Source organism: Eutrigla gurnardus (genome assembly GCF_963514095.1).
Source record: "Eutrigla gurnardus genome assembly, chromosome: 2".
Classification (NCBI taxonomy): Eukaryota; Metazoa; Chordata; class Actinopteri; order Perciformes; family Triglidae; genus Eutrigla; species Eutrigla gurnardus.
The window spans coordinates 15,877,772-15,901,314 of NC_139916.1; the positions used below are offsets into that span (position 1 = coordinate 15,877,772).

At 41.5% G+C, this 23,543-nt stretch overlaps 1 protein-coding gene across 3 annotated transcripts in view; it reads right to left on the minus strand.

Moving 5' to 3' along the window:
* dlgap4b (discs, large homolog-associated protein 4b) overlaps positions 1 to 23,543 on the minus strand; it is a 98,433-nt gene that overhangs the window by 39,493 nt on the left and 35,397 nt on the right. For all 3 annotated transcript variants that reach the window (XM_084031887.1, XM_084031888.1, XM_084031889.1), the window contains one exon: positions 1,507 to 1,555. The gene's annotated coding sequence lies outside the window, so the exon portion shown is untranslated. The remainder of the gene's footprint in view (positions 1 to 1,506; positions 1,556 to 23,543) is intronic.

Consider the following 23,543-nt stretch of genomic DNA (forward strand, 5'->3'; position numbering starts at 1 on the left):
TACAAGTGTGGATGCAAATATTTGAGAGAGACTGCATTGACACAACGTTGTGTGTGTGTGTGTGTGTGTGTGTGTGTGTGTGTGTGTGCGTGTGTAGGTGTGTGAGGAAATGAAGGACAGCGTTTGTGGCTATAATCCTCAAAGTGAATCTGGTGCAGTGTCATGAATACCGTTTCACATTTCCATTCAAATCACTGGAGGGTTGAGAAGAAGCCCTCCCAAGCCACTTTCAAGAGGCAGCTCCACACATATGTGGGATTTGGACAACTTGTACCCACTGATGTTTAGCCAGACCCTCACAAAAACAACATTCACTAATTCCATAACAAGTACAACACAATCCTGCAGACACAATGTTCAATGATCTGTGAAATAGTACATCACATTTCCCCTATTTTGTCATCGTAATTACAGTGTTGTATAATTGCAATGTATAATTGCACCGGAGCAGGAGTAGAAATCTCCATTGTCTCACTTCTGTCCCCAATTGAGTACTACAAATTGCATTTTCTGCAATAAGTGAAACCAGCCATGGAAGAATATTGCGATGTGTTTCTGATACTGTACAAATCAACTTGTTCCAAGAATCCTCTAGATATCAGTGCACAACAATAAAGAAAAATTAAACTTGATCATAAAATACTTGAACCAAGCGGCTTTGCATTAGAAACAAGCTGAAATATTCTTCTGCACTGGCATGTCTTTTAATTTCTTCCACTGCAGGGAGCTCTATTCAGAGAAAAAGCTCAGACAAACCCACTGAATGCCACCTGCCCAGCACGTAACAGCAGAAAGACAACATGACATGGTAGTGGAGATTTAAGCTGCAAAAGAGTCAGATATTTTGCTCAGGAGTTGTTGGAGACCAAACCAGAGGGACAGTATTGGACGTAATGTTTGTATCTGCTAGATGCGTTAATAGGAAACTATAAGCTGATAATATGTAAAGGATGTGAAAGCGTGACTAACCTCCTGTACACTCACAACATCTCACAATCTCATCCGCAGTGATACTTGAAAGCTGCAGCAGAGGTTTCCAGGTGTACAGAGAGCCCGTCCTGCCGGGGTTTTGAATGAACAGAAGCTTCTGGAAAAGTCGCTGGAAAAGTCTCACATCCTCATCCATTATTAATCGCGCCTGAAGCCTTCCTTGTGCAGCGGATGACAAACTAAAAACCAGAAGTGCCAACTGCGTAGCATTAACACCGAAGGAATCGCTGTGTTTGAAATTTGAATTTCACAAGCTTGTCCTAGAGTGAGTCATCCTTTGATGTCCCTGCAGTGTGTTTGTGGGGAATTTACAATTAGCTGCTAATAAATGGAGTCAGCGGTGAATCCCGTCACCGATGGTTAGCGAGGAGCGGGGAGTTAAAGGTGAGGGGGTCCAAGGCTGTGTGGCTTTGTGGGTGCATGGGTGTTTGTGAACTCAATCTCAACTTTAAGTGGATTTAATTCATTTAAAAGCATTGTTACCAGTTGAGTGCTGAGGTCAGGCAAAGGACTTACATTGGCAGCTCATTTCTAAGAAGCCTTGATCTGAGTAGGAGGAGGTTTCCTGAAAGAGATAGGAGGGAAACCGTGTCAGCGGGTTTGTGTTATGAACCACCACAGAACTGCATCATGCTTTACTTGTTAACCTTCAAGAGATTTGAGGCTTTACCATGCAGCATCGCAAATCGGGTTAATATGATCAGATCGAGAACGGGTCCTTGGGGGCAACTTGTGTTTGGGTTTAGGCGCGGGAAGTATCGGCAAGCAGCTCCACCTTTTTCTTTACACTTCTCTGCCCTATTTTCTCTCTCTCTCTCTCTCCTCTCCCACACCTTGGTGCGTGGTACAAAGGAACTGACTCGTTTTAGCACATTTCAATCACAGCAGTCTCCCACTCATCCATATTCTGTTTGCTTTTATAACACCTGCAGTATTACAGAAGCTAAGACGATGTTGGATCAGGGCTCCTCTCTGCAAACACTCGCCATGCGTCCTGTCTGATAACATGACAGAGTCCACACCGAAGAGTTGAATCAGTGCTCGGAAGCACAAAATTGACATCTAAAGTATTCATGTGTCCGTGAGTGTATGCTCGAGTCTATTATATTTATTTCTGGATGCCCGTGTTAAGCGTACATCACAACAACCCCGTCAAACACGTTACAAACACAGTCTCTCTCTCCTTTTTTTCATTTCCACCATCAGAGAAGGACTTCAAGCTACTCAGCAGCAACTAAAGGCCCATACTTTGACAAGTGCCATCTTAAATCTGTGGGATAAAGACTCTTTGAGGTCACACATCAAACTGCATCCCAGCAATATTCTTTTGCATTATGGATTCCTCTCTTCCTCCAAAATGCATCCTCTGTTCATCAGTCTCATGAGCTCTCAAATATAAATTGTGTAGAAAGGTAGGACCTTGATGTCAATATTCAAATGCTCCTGTTTCATGCCACTGTTTTATTCCTTTAGACATATCCAACTCAGAGAATGAGGACTGTTGGATATTTTCTTTGATATTTTGGCCACGTTTTTCACCCAACCATCCATCCTCACACACGTATTGTGGGGCTTCAACATTGCACTGTAACCCAAAAGTGGTGACACTTAGTGTGATGCTGCTTCACTGTCCATCCCAGGTGCCAGGTTTTGAATTGCTGACGGGCATGTCAAAAAGAGCAACCATTAAGGCAAAAGGAAAAATGAAAGGAAACGTCAAAACAAAGTTTGACCAAGAGAAAGAAATCGGCAAATATATATGCAGGATGAAGCTAAAATGAAACCAAGAGACACCGATGTTAAGCTTTCCCTCTGGTTGGCTTGAATAACACGATACTGCAGGATAAACTGGCTCCCCTTCAGCCATCTTTAAAGGTGGAGGCATGTTCCCGACACAGACTGTTCAGGATGGCCGAGATGCACCAAACCCCGAGCACCACAGCCATCGTCAAATTTGTAAAAAACAGCTTCACAAAGTTCGTTAGCTTTGATTTTCGGGACAGAATCAACAAACGCAAAATTCAAAAGTGCCGTGACCTTTTGCAATAAAATGTCAAAGAAGAACTGCACAGAAATACACATCTTAACAGTGTTAAAGGTCATCTTATATTGGCTTCAAGAAGGGGAATGACAAGAACAAGGACACTATCCGACATCCCATGTTTCTTATAATAAATATCACTCACATTGATTCTACACAGATAATAAAAGTGATTTTTAAAGTGACATTTCACATATATTTGTTCATACCTGTAAGGCAATTTATCATTTTGATGTTTTTGATGTGAGCTGCCTAGTTTCCTTCTAACGAGATGATGGCAATCAATAACGGCAAAAAATAGGTTTCAACTCAATCGAAATGTCTCTTTCAAGAAATCATGACCTGCTAAAAATACTCCACACACCTGTTTTCTTTCAACCTAGATTGACAAATAGAATAGTGAGGAAAAATATGTATTTTCGATTTTGGGGTGTTGTGGAAAAATGAATCTGCCCAATAAAGATCAACAACCAGGATCAGCTCTTTCTCCGAGGTTTATTTCTCTAAGTATTCTAATCTGCAGAAGAAAGTACTGTTCACCCCTGCCTTCTGATACAATGGTTCAGACTCAGCAGGAACGACCCTGAGTCAAACAACAGTCTCCCTTTTAAGGAGGAGGAACCAAAGGACGGATCATGTCCTATCTTACAAAGACAAGATGTACAGGCAAGGTCAAGATTTACAGAACACAGGCGTCATAGTCCTGAAATTATCTTATGTCAATGTGGCACTCATGTTCATATCATCTACAAACAGACATTCATTTTCGTCATAGCATAACAGTCACAAAAGGAGATGCGGATGGCGTCAGCCTGACAAATATTCTGATTATAAAGTACTAACATCCAAAATTCCCATTACAGGGGTGAACTGTCCCTTTAAAGGAAGCAAGCCTGTTAGGAGTGAATGATAATGGGTAAAGCTGATTCTCCCTCACTCTTTCCACGCTACATCAGAAGGTCATTAGGATTTGTTACACTTGCTGGGCGAACAGAAAATCACTAATTGTTAAACTCATTCACAAACCACATGGCTCTTTGGGTTCTTCATTTAAGGAATGCATCGTAAACCTCTATTCACTGGCTCTGGGAAATCTCTCTCACTGATGGAAATTGGCCTCAATTAAGAAACAATTACATCAGATCAGATGTTTCACATTTTGCAGCTAAATTGATTGAAGCCAGGTTACTGCAGAGCCTGTACGCCACGATGTTTAGGTGCATCATAAAGCAGTGATTATATAAAGGATCTATATGGAAATTGTTACATAAGTGACATAAATGTTGAAGAAACCATTGAGCTAAAGGCTGGTGAAAAGGCCAACAGACACCAGAGTCCTTTAGAAATCTTTTGGGAGATTTCATGAAGACGAGGAGGTGAACTTCCCCTACTTATACAATTTGTAGTATTCAGCGGGCAGATGGGAGGAACTTGAGTTCCACTGAAGATGAACCGCACAAGTGTGACAACACTTTTGGAAAGAATCACACGCTCATTCCAAAAAATCTCTGCATGTTATAATTATGATTATGACTCAGTAGCTGGCAGTGGATACGGCAACTGGATTATATGTCAATGTGGAGCGCTGTATTGAAGGAAGCTTTAGTGTTAGTGTCCGGGAGAGAGGCGGAAGTGTATAAGACAACAAAAAATATACATATAATCAGAGTTTCCTGTTGATATCACCTTAAAACACACTCTGTGGGCCCTATTATGGCAGACTGACTGTGTGAACATCTCCAAGCGCACCTGCTATTTTGGTTCATGTGGGGGCAGCAGCGCAAAGTGCAAAAGGGCTGCATGCGGTGGATTATAGATCACAGGGAGGGTTAAATAATAAATACACCCCCAGCCAGAAACATCACTGATCTCATCTCCTTGTAACAGCTGTGCCAATTACGGTGGCCCATGATATACATGATTAACTCACACGGTAAGATGGTTCTTCAGGAACACACAGCATCACAAATCAGCAGACAGATAGTGTCTTTAATTTCTCAGTTCATTTGTACAATGAACATAGAAACAAATCATATTTTTTGATGAAGCCATTTAGGTGACTGCATCGATCTAAATATTCTATTGTAGCTCACATCATAAACGGTCAAATTTTATGAAAGAATGTGACACGACCGGGTTTCAGTTATTAAGGTTGTGCTGATATCCATTATGATGCGTTCAAATGTAATCATGTTTAGTTTTCACAGGAATACAAAATAGATATGAGAAAGGGAAATGTGACCTGTTAGTCTTCCTAACACCAGCTCTGAGTGTTTTTTACCGTGGTAATGAGAATCGTGGAAGTCCACTGGCATTGGTATCATCCACTACATTTCTGGTATTGTGACATCTGTAGTGTTCAGAGGTACGTGGGGTTAACTTACAGCAGCCTGGTGTCATTTGCATCGGATTGAATTGAGAATAACACAATGAACAGATGTGTGTCATGGTATTGTGCTCTTCTCAAGTTAGAGGCTGCAGATTTGTCAACATATGTGTCCTGCTGTCGTCAGAACGCTGCAGGGACTCAATGAACTGAAGCAGAATGTTTTCATACAGTATAAAGCAGCTGTGATCAACTGAAATATAAAGAATGATTTAATGCTGATTTAAAACATAATTTCTATTGGCAGCCATGGTGACAAAATTAAAAAAAAACTAATTACAACACGTAAAGAAGGTCTATAATTGGAGAACAACCTTCTTCTAAACCAATAATTCAATTTGTTTTCGCTTTACTTGAGTTTTGAAGTTTTTGAACACCGATAAACATGGATTATTTCGGGTTCTACTACTGCTGTATTTCAATGAGAGCACATAACTTCTTCCCTCTGCAGCACATCAGACTATCGTCTGTTTTCGTATTCGTTGTTTGAACCTCCTCCACGCTCGGTGCGAGGGAGCACAGAGAGGGAGAGAACATGCCGGAAAAACAGCCATATCAGGACATTGTCAAGGCTTAAGAGTCACACACAAGAATTCAGTTGAAAATTAAACTCTTTCAGTGGATGCCAAGTTTCTGCTCTTGCACATCTTTACAACTTCAATAAGTCTTTACCAACACAACACTTACAATACAGTAAATAAACTGCGGAGGTATTCATCAATGTCCCAAATGTCTCAAGGGCATCATCACCCAAATGTATCCTAAACATTAATTTTATTTATTCTAAATAACTTGCATCGTCAACCGTTAGATCTCTTGATTTTTTCCTACGTTTATCATGGTGTCAGGTGTTTTTTTTTTTCTTTAAAGTGTTGTTTGTGGTAGGCTTTTCTTAGCTGAAACATATTTAGAGAACATTTTGAAACTTATTTTGAGGAACATCAATTGTTGTTTTTGTAAATAATGATATAATGGTAATATAGAGAATGTAATTGTTTTAACCTTAAGCCAAGTTTTCCCTTAACACAACTCTGTTGACCCAGTTTATATTCAGCTCTTGTATTTCAAACCACATTTGAGCTTACTGACAACCAAAGGCCAGCAAGTAAATGTAGAATAGTGGTAACTAAAGTCCTAATTTATATTTTGAACTGGACACTTAATTAGTCTCACTAATACATCTGCATCTACATCAAGAAATTACTTTTTGTATATTCACAAACTGCGCTAATCACATTCTTTAAATGGTGAGTGGCGGCTCTTTAATCTCGAGTCTAACCTGTTTCAATATAACATGGATGGATTAGCCCTTGTAGGAATACTGATATTTTGTACATATTTTGTTTGAAACTGCTGATTGGCAAATTGCTTGCCGTAGTCTCTAGTGCTTGTGATTCTTATTTCTAATCATTTAATTTAATGTTGTTTACACATTTATGGGTACATTGGTGCATAAAATGATGAATGATTTTGGTGTTCACAACATTTCTTTATTCTTACGACAAAGCACAAAAAAATATACTGTAATATTGCTGTGTTATTATTATTATTAAGAGAGCGTGCAATATCTGGCAGATCCAAAGGCATAATCAACACTTACACAACACAACAATTTGTCTTCCACTTGCTTAACTTGTTTTTTCTTCCTCTGTCATTATTGGATGAAGAAGGTTAAATGGAGGAAACTGGTTGTTGACAGAGAAGTTGGTTCCTTTTATTTTATAGAATTATAAGTTCCTCCTCAATAAGTCGTCCATATCAATTACAGAGACCACTTACTTAAAATGAATTTGTTTGGAAACATCAGTCCCTCGTCTTATGTCCTCAAGCTTTCAAACGGAGCATTATATCAAATAGTAAACGATAAGCTGCATATAGCTCAGTTGTTAAATTAACATGCTCTGCAAATACACATAGACCAGCCAGTCGATGGCGAGACAGGATTGATCACGCTGTGTACCCGTCTCTCTGGGTGTGTGTGTGTGTGTTGCATATTGAATATTCCCTTCTATGCTGTATTCTGTCTAAGTCTGAAGATGAAGAATAAGACCTTACGTAAATGTTACAGTGTGCCGCCCTCGGTTGTTCCCTTTTAGAGAACCGGAGAATCCATATATGCTTCGGCCGTGGACGTTCGAGTGGCAGACGGTGTAAATGGAGACTGCTGCTAAAATGCACGCCGACGGTGAACACAGCATGCTAGCTCTGCAGGACCTGGCTCAAGAGAGGGACGCACTGCCTTCAGCGAATATGCAGACACACGCACCTCAACACACACACACACGTGCTGGACATGTGTGCTTGTGCATGGACACCTATATTAAAAAAATACACACGTACATTCACACAAACATGCACTTGACCACACACACACACACACAAAGGACAAAGTGTCTGAACATGTCTCCCTTTGACTGGATGTTCATTTCTCTGGACCTGCAGCTATAACAGGGTTAAAAGGTTGAGGAGAGAGAAAGTGAAATTTTGCGTAACCAGCTGTAGACACACACACACACACACACGCACACACATGCACACACGCACACACATGCACACACACACACACACACACACACACACACAGGCTGGGACTCTACTGACAGATGGATGGATGATGCAGTGAAGGAAGGAGGGAAGGATGGAAATAGGGACTTGGACTAAATTACCACACATTTCTTCAGATTGCTTTTCAGTGTCAGTAACAATTTATCACTGCTGCCTCCATGTATGAGCATGGCGTGGAATGAGGGATTATTTAGTACCTACTTGAAATTATGAGACTGAAGGTGGTGAGGAGAAATTGATGGCAATGAAAGCCCACCTTGATTTCCATTTTTGTAAGTGCAAAATAATACCTGTGTGCAGCATATAATGCAGTTAGTGTATTATCATCTTTAGACTCAGAAGCTAGTGTGCCTTTTTGTGAGTGGATATTATTTCACATTTAATCTGGGATTAATTTAAACTGCTGCCAATGTTTAATGAGGATAGCATCCAGTCGTGATTTATTTATTCAGCCCACAAACTGCACATTCCCTAGCCTGGGTGTCCTGGCTAGAAGGACCACTGGCCACCTCTCACATATGTGAACTAGCAGGTTCCAGGTGAAGTCTCATGAAGGACACACATGCCAAGGTTCTACAACTGGTCCTTGCTTCACTGCCAGAAATGTGGCGGGAGTCTGCGTGTAAACTGGGGAACAAATCCCAGCCTCCCTTCCAGCTACGAATAATCTACAACATTACAATGTTTAGAGATTTCATCCACGGGCACAATTTAGTGCAAATATTTCAATGAATGACATCAGATTGCATCAACAGATCTAAATGATTCGTTATAACAATAGTCTACAGCCATGATAGCAGCTGTGAGGTACACTATGCTGCTTTGAGCTAAATGCTAACATCTGCATGCTAACATGCTGCCAATGACGATGCTAGCATACTGTTATTTACCGAGTATAATGTCTACCATGTTTACCATCTTAGTTTAGTATGCCAATATAATAATATGCCAATAATATAATATGCCAGTATGCTAACATTTGCTTAGCACTAAATACAAAGTTCAGCTGAGGCTACTGGGACATCATGCTAACCACTGTGTGTGTATACTGGCTCTCACTGGTAACATGATTGCTTCCCCCCTGCTGTGATGGGACTATGTACTGTAATAAAATCATCACCATAGAGAGATGTGTTGTGGTTTAGTTTTATATTCAGCTACAAGGTGTGATTAGAACCCTGTCACTGAGCCATGAAAACAAAGACGCAATATGACACCTCAAATTTTCAATTACGCTGGCAGGAAGCAGCCATTAAGCTGCCATTACTGTTATTAAACTCTCTGTTGTCTTTATTGCAGGATGAAACTCAGTAGGCACTTTCCAGGCCCCAGTGGGAGACAAAGATATATGTGTAACTGAATAAGTTACATTCAATTACAGCCCATTGAGACCCGTAGCATTACCAATGATGCTATTACTGCTGTCTGGAATATGGCCGACGGTACTGCCAACAACCTGGTCATGGCAGTGATTCTCAATGTAACATCCCGTTTATTGGTTTAGAGCAGCTGCTGAAGGCAAAAAGTCGAACCCCATTCCCTCCCTGCCACTATGATATTGTTAGCCTTGAACATAGCGTCACCGGGCCCCTTTGTGCGTTGCAGGCCAGCAGCCTGCCCATTTGAAGGAGAGAGAATGGACTACAGCAGAAAGTAGCTTGGAGGGATAAAAACCTAACTGAAACAAATGATGGGCTCGCAACACTTGACCAGACGGCCCAGATTCATGGGGAGAAAAAAAGATGGATGAAGTGTCGCTGGGGAGGCTTGCACGAGAGCAGGGAATTGGATTTTACAGGAGGCAAACAAGATGGATGGATGCGGACCAAGACACCCTGTCTCCACGGCTCGTGGCTCGGCTATCTGATACCTCAGAGGGGACAGTGGAAGGCGGGCCAGCACGTCACATTTAACAGGCAGCAAGGAGGGAGGACAGGCGTGCTCGAAAGTAGGACAAGAACAGACTGGCCTACTGTAAAAGCCCATGGGATGTTCACAGATAAAGAAAGATCATTCACACTGACAGCAGAGTGCTGCATTTACCGAGCCACAACAATAGCCTGTTAAGACATCAAGAATGCAGCGTGTCCGATTTTAAGCTTTTATTCAAGTTGTTTGTTTGTGTGCTATTTGTGTTAGCTGGCAGCAATGGATTACTCCCTAGCTATATTAAAAGGTTTGCGCTAAAACAAAGTATTATTTACCACTTTCTTTTTCGCGATAGCGGTGATTTAAAGTGACCTGTGTCACATCTCGTAATGACTAGCGAGGCCTCAGAGAGTAATGGGCTGCACGCGGGGAGGTCACAGCCTTATATATCTAGAATCAAAAGCTAAATATGTTCACAGCCTTTACAGAAACCTGATGTGTAACACGCTGACACGCAATTAATCAGGCTCAAGGTTATATCAATTCAAAATCCCCCAAGACAGAGGTGTCAAAATTGGGGCTTTACGCTAATTTGACCTGGAAAGGAAGGCAACAAAAAATGCAATCCAATTATATTCATCCTCACGTTTTCACAGAGATAATGCCAAAGAATAAGCAGCTTCAGTTAACCACTCTAAGCGAAGAAATAGGGACAGAAAGGCACGGAGAGAAATGTGGAAGACCTCAATGGGCTTTTCCTCGGAATAATAGTCTCTAAATGGTCCACGGGTGACGTGCAGCCTGCTTTGTGTTATTTCCCTCCTCATGAAGACGAGCGTGAAGAAGACATCTGGACAGTCTTCGAGCACAGGCTCAAACACCTGCCACAGCTCAGCGGCAACAGGATTGTGTGTGTGTGTGAGTGTGTGTGTGGGTGCAACAGTGCAGGTGTTCCTCCAAGAATACACAAGCAGATTTTCCTCATGCTGGGAATTGACATAATCACTTAATTTGTGTCAGTTGTGTTGCTGGGAGGGACAAGCCAATGATCAGTAACTGCGATAACTGGATTCACGTATGACCATCTGCACCAAAGCTTAATGTTGAATGAATCCAGAGGGGGAAAAAAAGCATCTTGATGTATTAAGGTTTACTGAGAGGGACGATGTGATTAGAAATAATAGGTTCGGAATTCCAAAATCAGAGTATCATGTGGGAAAGTAATCAGTCAAATTTGCATTGTATTGTATTTGCCTCATGCAGAAATCGTACAGCTTTGATTGCCCTTTGTTTTTCGGTGATCACTGCAATTATTGTCGTACTGTATGACTTTGCAGCAGCATACAGATGCCCATACTTTGTGCGTAATGACTGATGTAACGCTTTGCATCTCAATCGATTCTCTTTGCCTCTAGCTCGGCGAGGCACGTAATGTCACATCTGGCTGCGCAGGCTTGCATCTGGGACCAGCTATTCATGTTAGAAGTTATCTAACGATAAACTCATTGGAAAAGGTGTTTTTTTTTAGTGAATGGCCCCTTGATACTACACTAATGTCACTAATGCTTGTTGCTCTCGGCACGTGGGAAAAGCTTTGATTTGTTATGTTGTCTGCAACGAAATGGCACTCTTTCTTTGAAGACACGTAAAAAATGACTGAAGAGCAGACAAATATGGAGGAAGAAATAGCTAGGGAAATAGCTAATTAATGTTTACTTAAATAGTGATAGGGAACATTTAATGTGCTATTTATACACAACAATATGATGTGTAAAATGAGTGTCTTCAAGAGGTTCAGTGTACGTTGTACCCTCAAGCAATAATATGAACATGAAGGGAGGGATGGCAATGTCAGACGAACTCTGTGCTAAACGACCACATGATCAGCTGAGCAAATGTTGACTTTGTCTGAGGAAGTCAACATTTGAAAGTCTTAGCTGAATCAGAAAGTGCCCCAGATCTCTATTTCCACATCTGTGACTCGAGCCCCTGGGGAACCCTCCAAACGCAGATGACACACAACAGTGACGCTAGCTGCCTTAGCATTCCTCGTCATTGCTCCAGCTCCCTACGCTGCTTTCGAAGGGGTTCCAAACGAAACAGGAAGCAAGAAACGGGGCGGCTCAGTATGTCAGGTCTTTTAGCAAGTTGTTTCCCAGGCCTTTTACAGCAGGCTAACGGGTTAAATGGAGAGGTTGAATGTCCCTCCATTGTGCTTTGTAGGGATGCAGCGATACCAGTGTTGGGTATCGGGTCCGAACTCATTCTCATAAAACTACGCCGATACACGAAGGCAACGTGATGTTGACCACTTGTCAGTTGAGCTGCAACAATGACCTGATGCAGAAAACGTTAAATCCATAATTTATCGCCAGCTGCAGTATGTAACCAAACAGACAGTCCCTAGTGAGTCTCCAACACATCAATTAAATTTACTGTGAAGTTATCAGCTGTGTGTCTGGCTGCTCATCTGTCAGGGTTTCCACCAATGTACCGCAAGCCCCATGTGATGTTAGCAAGCGTTTGTTCAAGAGAAAGAGAGAGTGTGAGAGAGAGAGAGAGAGAGAGAGAGAGAGAGAGAGAGAGAGAGAGAGCCTGTGTGACGTGAGTATGAAGTCAGAATTAATTGGCTCCATTTATTTGACTTCTATGTGCAATAATTAAGTCTAAGTCTACAACACTTCACTGAAATGTGGATTTAAAACCTCCGTTTAAAGCTGCTTACTGCAAAGTATAGGATCATCTCTTAAGATGGGCTCTCAAGACTAGATCCTCACAACAAACAATGTCTGCAACAACATATTTCCTTAGACTGTATGCATTGCAGATACTACTGTTATTCTTGTTGGAGATTCACTGGCTGAAGAAGTACGTGGTTATTCTGATTTTTGCAGCAATCATCAACCACACCGCTCTAAGCTTCTTCCCAACAATTGTGCATTCCTGAATTGTAAATGGAACAAATTTGAAAGCAAGATTCAATTATCGGACGCCATGATTATGTCATATTTCTACTGCCGTTTACACGGTGCATTCCTGATTAAAACTGGAATTAAATAATGAGGTAGATTAATATTTTTCACATACAGTTAGGGGGGAAAGGATGATACAAAAATGCTAAACAAGAAAGACCACTCAGCCGCTACAAAGGTACCAGTATACAGCAATTCACTTAGGTGTATGAAGGTATATGACAAACTGAAGCACATAACAACACTCAATACAGTACCACAATATTTAGTTACACAACGATCACCTCAAACAAAAATGGATCAGATTATAGGATCAAAAAAATTAACAACTAGTCTATTCTCAACTCCATATTTTAAGAAACCTTGACGCAATGCCAGTCAGTTTTCTTTTTCATACATTTCCTTCTCTGGGCAAAAAAGCAGATTCCTGTTCCTGTGATTTAAATAAACAGCTGCTCCTGCTTGAGGCTTATCTTCAATTTTCCACTTCATATCCTGAGTCAAGCCGTGTAAATACAACAACCATGCCGGCCTGTCACAGAAAAAAAAATACAGCCTCACCTGCAGAGAGGAAGGATCAGGACAACTAGTGTTTTCACCTGCATGCTGTCATTCCCAGGCAGGAACGCTCACTTAGAGTCGAGAGACGTCCCCCCCGATCCTCGCTTTTCCTGAAGCGATTTAGTGTCAGTAACTCATCTGTGGGATACGAATGGCTGATTCACCAACAGTCACATGTGTCACAGGATGCGTTCTCCGTACGAACTTATGGATTAAATAGCTGAGTCAAGGAGAAAAACACCATTGGATGAGTCGGAGTATTTCTCTGACCTCGGTGGCTGTTTAAAGGAATACGTCACCCATTTGCATTAAGCTTTGTATCGTTAGAAACCTGGTAGTGTTTTTGAATGGTCGTGCATCATTCCCTCATTTTCCCTAGAGACGGGAGATCTCCGTATTTCTATTCTGAAAAAGAGCCTCCGATGACGCAAATATCGTCATTTTGTGTCATCAGAGGATGCTTTGGTTAGAGGGGGTAAGAATACACTGAGGCTACAGACCTATGACAGGCCAGTGGTGGGACCCACTGAGGCTACAGACCTATTACAGACCAGTGGTGGGACCCACTGAGGCTACAGACCTATTACAGACCAGTGGTGGGACCCACTGAGGCTACAGACCTATAACAGACCAGTGGTGGGACCCACTGAGGCTACAGACCTATAACAGACCAGTGGTGGGACCCACTGAGGCTACAGACCTATTACAGACCAGTGGTGGAACCTCACTTGCAGAAACTAAAAGCAAACATCCGTCATCTTGCTTCAAAGCTATGCTAACAGGCAGAAGGTACACAAACTGATCTGGAAGAAGGGGGTTTCGAAGGTCTTTTGCTTGAATCGGATGTTCGTGGCCTGCGAAGCTGTGCATTGTGGGAGTTGTTGTCTTCCATACATACGCCAAAGAGTCACTGTCTGCCTTTTCTCGGTCAAGAAGGCACCCAATTTGAAATGTATTTTACATTTTGACTATGACCCACTTGCAATACAGATTCATGTTTCCACCGGTGAAGTATCCCTTTAATAACCTGCTATGTGCACCTCCTGGGAGTTTGGCTCACGGTTCACAGGTGAGAAGAACGCACTAAGCGTGGATGGAGGAGGGATTTGGCGCAGCATGAGCGCTGCTCTACTTAATATGACATATATGACTTTTGCAGGAACACAAAACTTGGATGTAGGCCGCTTCCAGCCTAAAGACAGCCCACTAGCCTTCGCCGCGGTCCAGGCTTTGTGACAGAATCTTGAAGTACACACCTCCACTCAACACACCGCACTTCAGACTTGACCGGATTGCTTTCTTCCTTACCGCCCACCGAGACTTAACACATCACATTTAAAATGCTAAGCAGAATTGAATATGTCAACCATAACTACAGAGACTCTATTAGTCCCCTTTAATGTAAATCACAGAGGCGCTGGGAGATTCCTTTGAAGAGTGGGAACATCACTGTGACACTGCCAGAGGCTTTAGAGGTGCTCAGGCACTGGCGAATGCACAGAAATACAGCTTAGTCATCTCTGACTCCGAGCGGCGTGTTTGCTGGTATGTGAGATGCTCTTCTTGCTCTTTTCACTGTTCGGGTTATCCGTCTCTCTTCTTCCTCAATGCCGCTGTATGTCACGTTAGCCTAATGAGACGTATTTCCTCCGCTCTCCTCCTTCTTCCGTCATTCTCCGGTTCCCCCTCCTCCCTCGACCCCGTCTTTCTCCCCTATGTTCCCGCTGAAAGCTCTTTAAAAGATGCCCAAGGGCTTAACCACTTTGACATTATTACATGAGCCTGTCTCACTCAAACCAATCCCAAGCCAATTGAGAAGCTTACATCTTCGCCACGGCAGCTTTACTGGGACGAGGAGAAGTTCCAAGTCCACTGACATGACCAAAACACCGACTAGACTTGAACACACCTGGCTCATGGATTTAACTGTATTTTTAACTGCTGAATGTAAACAGATAAAAATAAGAGAGAGATTTAAAATGAATTACTTGTGTCCATGTGTTTTCACCACAGAACATTTTTTTTCTGAAGAGCACGTACAGCTTCAGGGCAATCTTGGTTATATATAATAAATGTGCCACACATTATATATGCTGTTCTGAGTCACTGCGGTTTTTAGAGTACTAATCTTCTTATGCAGAAGTGAAATATTTTGTAGTCTCACAACATGGCACACAGTTTGCTAGAATTCCAATATCTGCAGTGCACATATTTCAGTTGCTGAACACGAAGATCTAGCACATTCCTTTGTATAGTAGCCTAGTTACCATATCTGCCCTGCTTATTGTAAATGCTCTGAATACATGACTTGAAACTGTTTCGATCGAGCTGTGAAAGCTGGAAAGTTTATCAAGTTCAGTCACTTCAATCATGCACACCCCCCGCCTGTAGACAATCAGGAGTCAGTCAATCATCATACAGTGAATCACAGCTCACCTGGAGCTGGGTCTGCATGCATAATTCCTTCAATGTGGTTTACTTTGAACATACTCTCCACTGATGGACTGTTGGTTTGACACATTAGAGGAAGAAGCAAGGAGAAACATAAAGAGAACACACAGGATCAATGAAAGGCTTCTGGAGTCTAAAAGCCTTCATAGTAACCAAACATCAGGTGGTCTGAACGTTCAACCTATTGATCTGTTTAATCCATATAATATAGTTTCAACTAAAAAAAATCTCCTTCCACACAGTAAAACCATCAGCGTGTTGCATTGCGTGTCAGCTCATCTCTGCCCCACTGCACCACTCCCACATGTACAAATACCCTATTCATTAATCCAGTCCTTCTATTCCTTTTATGGATTTTGATATTAAGTGAATCAGCTCAACTATCACTCAAAAAGTGCCCAGCAGCCCACACTCACTGCAAAAGTTTCAGGACAGGAAAACAGAAAAGAAAAAAAGGAACAAATAAAAAAAGCGTTCACTTTTCTTGGGAGTGTCCTTATTTGTCAGAGCGCGCTGGCTTCAGTTGACCTGTCAGCTCGATTGGACTTTGCCTTTTGCTCAGCGGCCTCATGCACTGGAACAAAGTGCTTTTTTGGAGGCAAAGGCAGACACAGCAGGAAATGGAGGATAATAGGGTCGAGTACACAAAGATGATGATGACATATCAGCAGTCTATCTTCTTTTATTTCTGTATTTCTATATTTATCTCTGAGGAGAATTGGAAATCTGATCAACAAAGAGTTTTTTAAAACCCAAAGCTGACTCATATTTCCCAGACTGCAGGACGTCCTCCCACATATAATAAGACTGTGTGGCTGTGACACAGAATGTGATAGCACCGTTTGCTGTGCCAGGTACACATTGTGTCTCTGCGGAAGGAGGGGGGGGGGGGGGGACTATAGGATACAGGAAACTATCTCATCCTTGCACCCATGCTGATCAGGTCCATGTTCAGTGTTTATGTGTCTCTGAATGAAATCCAAAGATTAACTACGATTCAAAACAATGTCTGAGTGAGCTCTCGTCCCTAAATAACTTTGACAGTGGACTGAAAATAGAACTGAGTCTGTTTGACCATGTGATCTCTTCTTTTTGTTAACATGGTTATATTTGGACTTCGCTGTAGTTGAGGATCAGAGGATACACAAAGCATTCAGAGCTAAGGTTTACTTTGCAAGTTTACACCAAATACAAAACATTTTTAAAACCACATCTGATATTCCTCCTTTAATTACAATAATTTAGTTGAATTTACCTCAACATTATTTGGTCAAAACAATGACCATTTCGCTTCTCATTCAACAATTACCGTCTGAAATGACAACTGCTGCTCACAGATTTTATCAGGTGTAGTAGATTAGCTCCATGACTGAATTAAAAATGCTGTTGCTGGCTGATGTTGTAATGTTTGGAGAAAAAAACTTTCCAAAATTATAGAAATCCAGAGTTTGACATTGTTGCGGTGCCCTTACTTTTTCTCTGCTATGATTGCGCAATAACTTTTCTGGGGTGGGGTATATTATAGGGACAAGTGTGTTTGTAATTAAATTAATTTAATCAAATGACACAGTTGTTGGATTTATATTGAACTAAACCCAACAACTTTATATCAGCTATGAGTTTAACCTTGTTCATATAGCAAACAAAACACAAACACAAAAATTCTCAGCATCCAACACAATGTTGAGAAGAAGAGAAAGAGCACTGATTTACGTGAGGCTAGGCAAAAGATTGTGTGTCTGAGGGCAATTATGCATGTTTGTGTGTGAAAGAGGCTATTTTTGATGTTCTTTTCCTTCTGGGTTTGACACCTGCCTTAGGCCTACGTGGTGCATTCAACAGCATACTATATATGTATGTCACAAGCTATGACTGCTGTGGGAGTGAATGCCAACCCACAGTAGATAGGTTTATGTTTAAAGAAGCCAGCTTTATGATGGGTGCATAATCTTTTACATCATTTTCTTTGCTGTTTTCACTTGTGTTGTTATTTACATTCCCTTACATGTGAGGAGGAGAAACAGATGTGGGTATCGACAGCCCCCCTCCCACTGCATGCTCCAGGCCTGTTTTCTGACCTAGCCAGATGCTCAACACACACACACACACACACACACACACACACACACACACACACACACACACACACACACACACACACACACACACACACACACACACACACACACACACACACACACACACACTCAAAGACCAGATGTGCTCCTCCACTCCCGTGAAACAGACCACTGTAAGTCATGGTCAACTGTGGCTCAGAGGAGGAAAAAAAACAAAACAAAGAAGGAAATCAAACAAACAAACAGCAGCACACCAACATAACCACTACCACTCCCCCATCATTCACTACCGGTATGTTACTATCATTTCCCTCCATCCGACCATCTATCGCAGATTTGGAGCAGACAGCAGGTGGTCTAAAATCCTAAGCCAGACACAGTCACGCGTCACAATTCCGGAAAGGCTCAAGCATGGCATGTTAATGGGCTCACAATGACAACTGTAGCATAATGTGGTGAGACGTGATGCCACAAATGAGGTTAATCGAAGACGGACCAAAGAGTTGCACGGGCGAGGACAACAGACGAGGAAAGATAGAGACAGTTTGAGGGACGACGTCATGTCAGTCGGCTCTAAAGGGCAGAGATGAAAGAGGAACAGGTGAGGGATTGAGACTAAAAATGGAATGTCACCCAATGACCTTAGTGTGGTAGTGCTGGCAACAAGATTAGTGTGTGTGTGTGTGTGTGTGTGTGTGTGTGTGTGTGTGTGTGTGTGTGTGTGTGTGTGTGTGTGTGTGTGTAAGAGAGAGGATGATCTGGACAGGAGTGTCTCAATAAAGCTTTGTGCATGTGGAAATCCTGTATAGTGACGTGTTGATGGTAGAAAAGTGAAGTTATGGTCAGTTGACGTGGCCTTAATCTCATCTACCCCCCCGTCTATTTGCCATTAAAACGCGTTAGCCTTATTGCAAACCACAGCCTCAGAGCAAACACAGAAACACACTGTCAACCCGTTGGCAAAATGTGCTTGTTGATTATTATTTGCAGAAGAGTTCCACCTCTGTGTATTCAATGTTAATGTGGTTCAATCCGGTGCATAATAATCCATTAGCACTGTTTAATATGTTTTTGGTACAAATCAGTCCAACTCCATTAAAAAAGGTATGGCAGAAATGACAAATGAAATGATGATGATGTTAAAGTTAGCTTTGCTAGGCAGCTTCATTTAAATCCTTCCCAGCATTAAATTTTGTTTTCAGAACGTCCCCCTGTGATGTTAAGGACGTCGCCTTGTAACGTTGCCAGAACGTCCCCTCCTATGTGGGTGTTCATTTTAGTATCTTAAAAAGGTGCGGGTACTACCAGGAGCATATTCGTCATGAGGGGAAGAATAGATGAAGAATGAGAAGAGAAGCATAGCCACGCATTGTCTGATTTTTACAGGTTTCTTCCTGAAGTGAATCTATGGGCATGGTTTATTGACTGCAAGTTAGTGGCAGCATGGCATTAACCAATTTGCGAGACTTTATTGAATCAGCAAAACTCCGACATATTTGGGAGAAGATGGTAGGCTTTCAACAAAGACATCTGTCAGATGTTTGGGCGTAGTTTGAGTGACACTGTCTCCTTCTGGGATCAAGTCTTTTCCTGTGGAGAAAACACAACTCGGTTCCCTTCCACAGTTGTCACACTCAAACATCACAAAGTTGTCAATCACTTTAAACATGGAAGACGGGACGTTGACTGACAAAAATAATAAAAACCCTATACATGAGATATAATGCCAACGTATGCACAGCATCTGGTAGTTCTGTTATTAGTCCATTATTACTGCCGTCGTTGAGGGAGGGGGTTGAGTGAATACAAATACCTAACCTCCCCAACCTTCAGGTTTCTGCCTAACCATCTGACTTCAACATCTTAATCTCTCTTTCTCCCGGGATTGCTAATGAGCGCTACACCTGCTAACATCTGGAGCCTGCCACTCCGCGGTGCTAATCACTGCTAAGTCCTCTATATTCCATTCTCCGGGACCAGAGCATTAACATCGCGCACTACATTCTCCACCTCTCAATTACCGACGGCGAACAAAGCCCGTCACCTCCACAGTCCCCGTCTCCTCGTTAAAAGGAAGAGAAGCCAAAACCTCCCTGAAGGGTGGCGGAGGTGAGCAGCCTGCTGGTACAGTTTCTCCGTTCTCCAGCAGAGCTGTTAAGACGAAGAGGTTCCACTAATGGAGTACCATGCCACCAAAGAATGCAAAATGATATTCATAGAACCAAGTGGGTTGTTGAATAGCATATTAATGAATTACTTTCATGTCATCGATGTCCTTGTCTACAGGATGTTGCTATTTTCAAAGTGGCAATGCAGCCCCCCCCCCCCCCCCCCCCCCCACACACACACACTATATATATATACACCATCACTATATGTCATGCATGATAGGCAACAGGAACTTCAGGACATTAACATATTAATGAACTGGAAATACCAAGGAAAAGCCTCCACAGCCTTGAGGCCACAGTGTTTTACATTGTTCTTGTGTTCTACCAGCCCAACGATGCTTGTGTTTGTGGGCTTGTAGAATATAGAGGACACGCTTGCAAAGAGAAATGATTTATCTTGGATCCATTTCCAGAATATTTCTCATTGATCAAATACTGCGTTTTTAAAAAGTGACATAAGTGTCCTTCAGCAATGATGGAAATACTTATGAATACTTGCTGGCAAATAAAAGTTTCCATAAATAAAAAAAACCTGCTCAACCTACCATTCTTAAGACACTATAATTGTTTTATTTAGGCGCTCGCTCAAAAATATTGGGCTGAACGTTTTTCTAGGGACATATTTCTATAACGTACTCTATAAAAATGTAAAAATGGTATTTGTGATCAATATTATATTGAGTTCAGGCTGTGGCAATGGATAAAACATTACTCTCTTAGATGCCTCATGATACACTGTCCACTCCTTTAATAAAGGCAAATAAATAAATAAAAGGTGATTGAATAATATTCACATACAAACACAATGTATTTCTGTTCTTCTGAAAGCTACACATTTATGCAAATATAATGTGTTACGTCTCTGTGTTTGTCGGGTTGTTTAGGAACTCTGCCCTGGCTGATTAAATAAAAACGCAGATTTAAAGTGGATGGCCGCTTTAATAAGCCTGGTTGTGGAGCTCAGTGTACAACGTGTGACAGCTAATAGGTTTGATAGATGTGGCTCCTTCAATGCCACGTCACCTTGGTTTCCCCTGGAAATAGATCACAAAAAGACGTAACCTTTTTACATGGTTTCCAAGCACATTGTTAAATCTTGAATTCTGAACACATCCATAAATGAGCTAAAGTTAAGTGGCTACATCTTTGCGAGTTAAACAGGAAACCCTTGTATTAGCCCAGTTACCTCTAACATGCATATCAATATTTTGCTGCTATGGAAGAAAAAAAATACACACATTCAACTATTTCACTGCAGAAATGGTCTATACAGAGTACGTCAAGTGGCAAAGACATTCAGTATTTGAAAGTGGAAGAAGGCAAGCCCAAAAGTCTCTGTGATCACGAAACTGCCCATTTTCATGAGCTTGAAAGAGGGAGCTTATGAATATGTGACTGAGGAGAGATGTGCTCTATTTTTGGCATCGACCATTCATTTCACAAATTGCAAGTAATGGTGTGAATTTCTGTCTGAATATCATCAGTCGATTATGTCAGCTAGCAGTGAATATGAAAATGCCTATATTGTAATACAACTGGCTGCATTTCTCTTGCGTTGATAGGACTTTGTAGATCTTACAGTAAAGGTTCCGTCTGCATAAGCAAGGATACTTTTTTCTTCACTAAACAAATCTCACCACAACAAATTCATCTTGAATAAAACCAGAGCCAAAACAAAGCTTTCCTCTGAAACAGTAATAGGTCTTCATGGGAGGATAACAAAAAAACAAACTGGCTATGATTATATTTTTCCATACGGTCCAATTACTACTTTAATTGAGGCCAGCCTAGTTAATTAGCACGCTAGATAAATTGCTTCGCTGGAAAAAGAAAATGAAAGCGGAGGGTGAGGAGAGGTTAGGAGATGTGTGGGAGAAATTGAAAGAACACAATTTGTCCGGAGGGGTAGAAAGTATAATTGGGCAAGTAAACACACATACACACACACACTAAACTGTTAAATGTTAGCATCCTGCATGAATCATCATTACTGTTGTGTGGAGTTTACCTAGGTGCCGGACTTGGCCAAAGGGTGCGTGTATGATGTCATTAATGAGAGGGGCTTGCATTGGGTTTAAATCTCAAATGCTTGTGTTCCCAGAGAAGAGGATTTGTTCTGAGTGCAATGTAATAAAATAAAATGTGATGCTCCATTGCAGAGAAGAGAAGGGCAGAGTGAGGATGACTTGCAGCGTCGTCTCACAACAGCAGCAGTAGTAGCACAGCTGGGTCAGGACTCCCCAAAAAGGGGAGGCCTGTATTTGTTAAACGGTAGACCGCAAATGACACATTTGCACCACGCGTGCAGCAGTGTGTTAAACGGAGAAGCAGTTAGTTTGCATAAATTAACATGTGTATATCTTCCTGAAAAGTTAAAATAATGCAGATGATGAAGTAATTATCTGGAGAAAAAATAAAAGGCTTTACTAAGTGACGTTTACTCAATATTGTATTATAAAGCTTTGCAACTTGCAGCATGTGATAGGACATGTTTTGTTTTTAGAATTAGATTGTTTTTTTTTCTACTGCTCCCTTATGTATTGAGGGAATTATGTTTTTTCCTCACCACATTTTAATGGTTTTCAATTTTGGAGTAATGATCAGTATTTTGATTTACACAATTAGAGCGATGGAACATTACATCATTTATCGTTATCGGCAAAATCACCAAAAGTATCAAGATATTATTTTTTGGCAATATTGCACACCCCTACTAGTGCTTGTTTTTATTTGGTTTTTTTTTTGCCTGTGCTTTAGTCTGGAGTCATGATAGTATGTCTTTGGTTCTAGTTGACATAAGCTATCCTCAAAAGGCCTTGTTTTTTCATCTGAAATTAAAAGGTCAATTGGATCGGACGTTTGCACACTAACTCTGAAACTTTCATAAGATCTCAAATTTTCGCCGTTTTCAGCATATTTTTCACTATTCTCACTCTCACTGTTGTACAAATGTGATGAAAGAGAATGATGTAGATGTTTAAGACTCAAACTATATTAGTTCAACCCGAAGAATGAGCTGTGCCATCCACATGTTCTACACTGTTTGCATCACAAATCTCAGCTGATCTCAAACCAATTTTGGCAGAATGTTAATCTGAGGGCAGGGATGTTTATACTGCCAGCTGGGTGTATTCAATGTGTCTGTGGCCTAGTCCTAAAAAGGGGTCACAATTATGCATTATGCCAACATGACAACCTAACATCACATCAGAGTGATTAGAGCTGTTTTTCCTCTCAGAATAATCTTTTACATTAAATAGGTGAGTTACCATTGTTGAGGGGGACAGAAAAAGGTAAAAAAAAAAAAAACAGCTGATCTGCTCACGACCAGCATTGAACTTATCTCCTCCCAACCATCCCTATCAAAATGAGCAGCTTATATCTGTCTGAGGTTCACTCTATTAATCTTGTCAAATGGATTCAGAGAGCAAAAGATACCGCAGACAGACACGCGGCTGA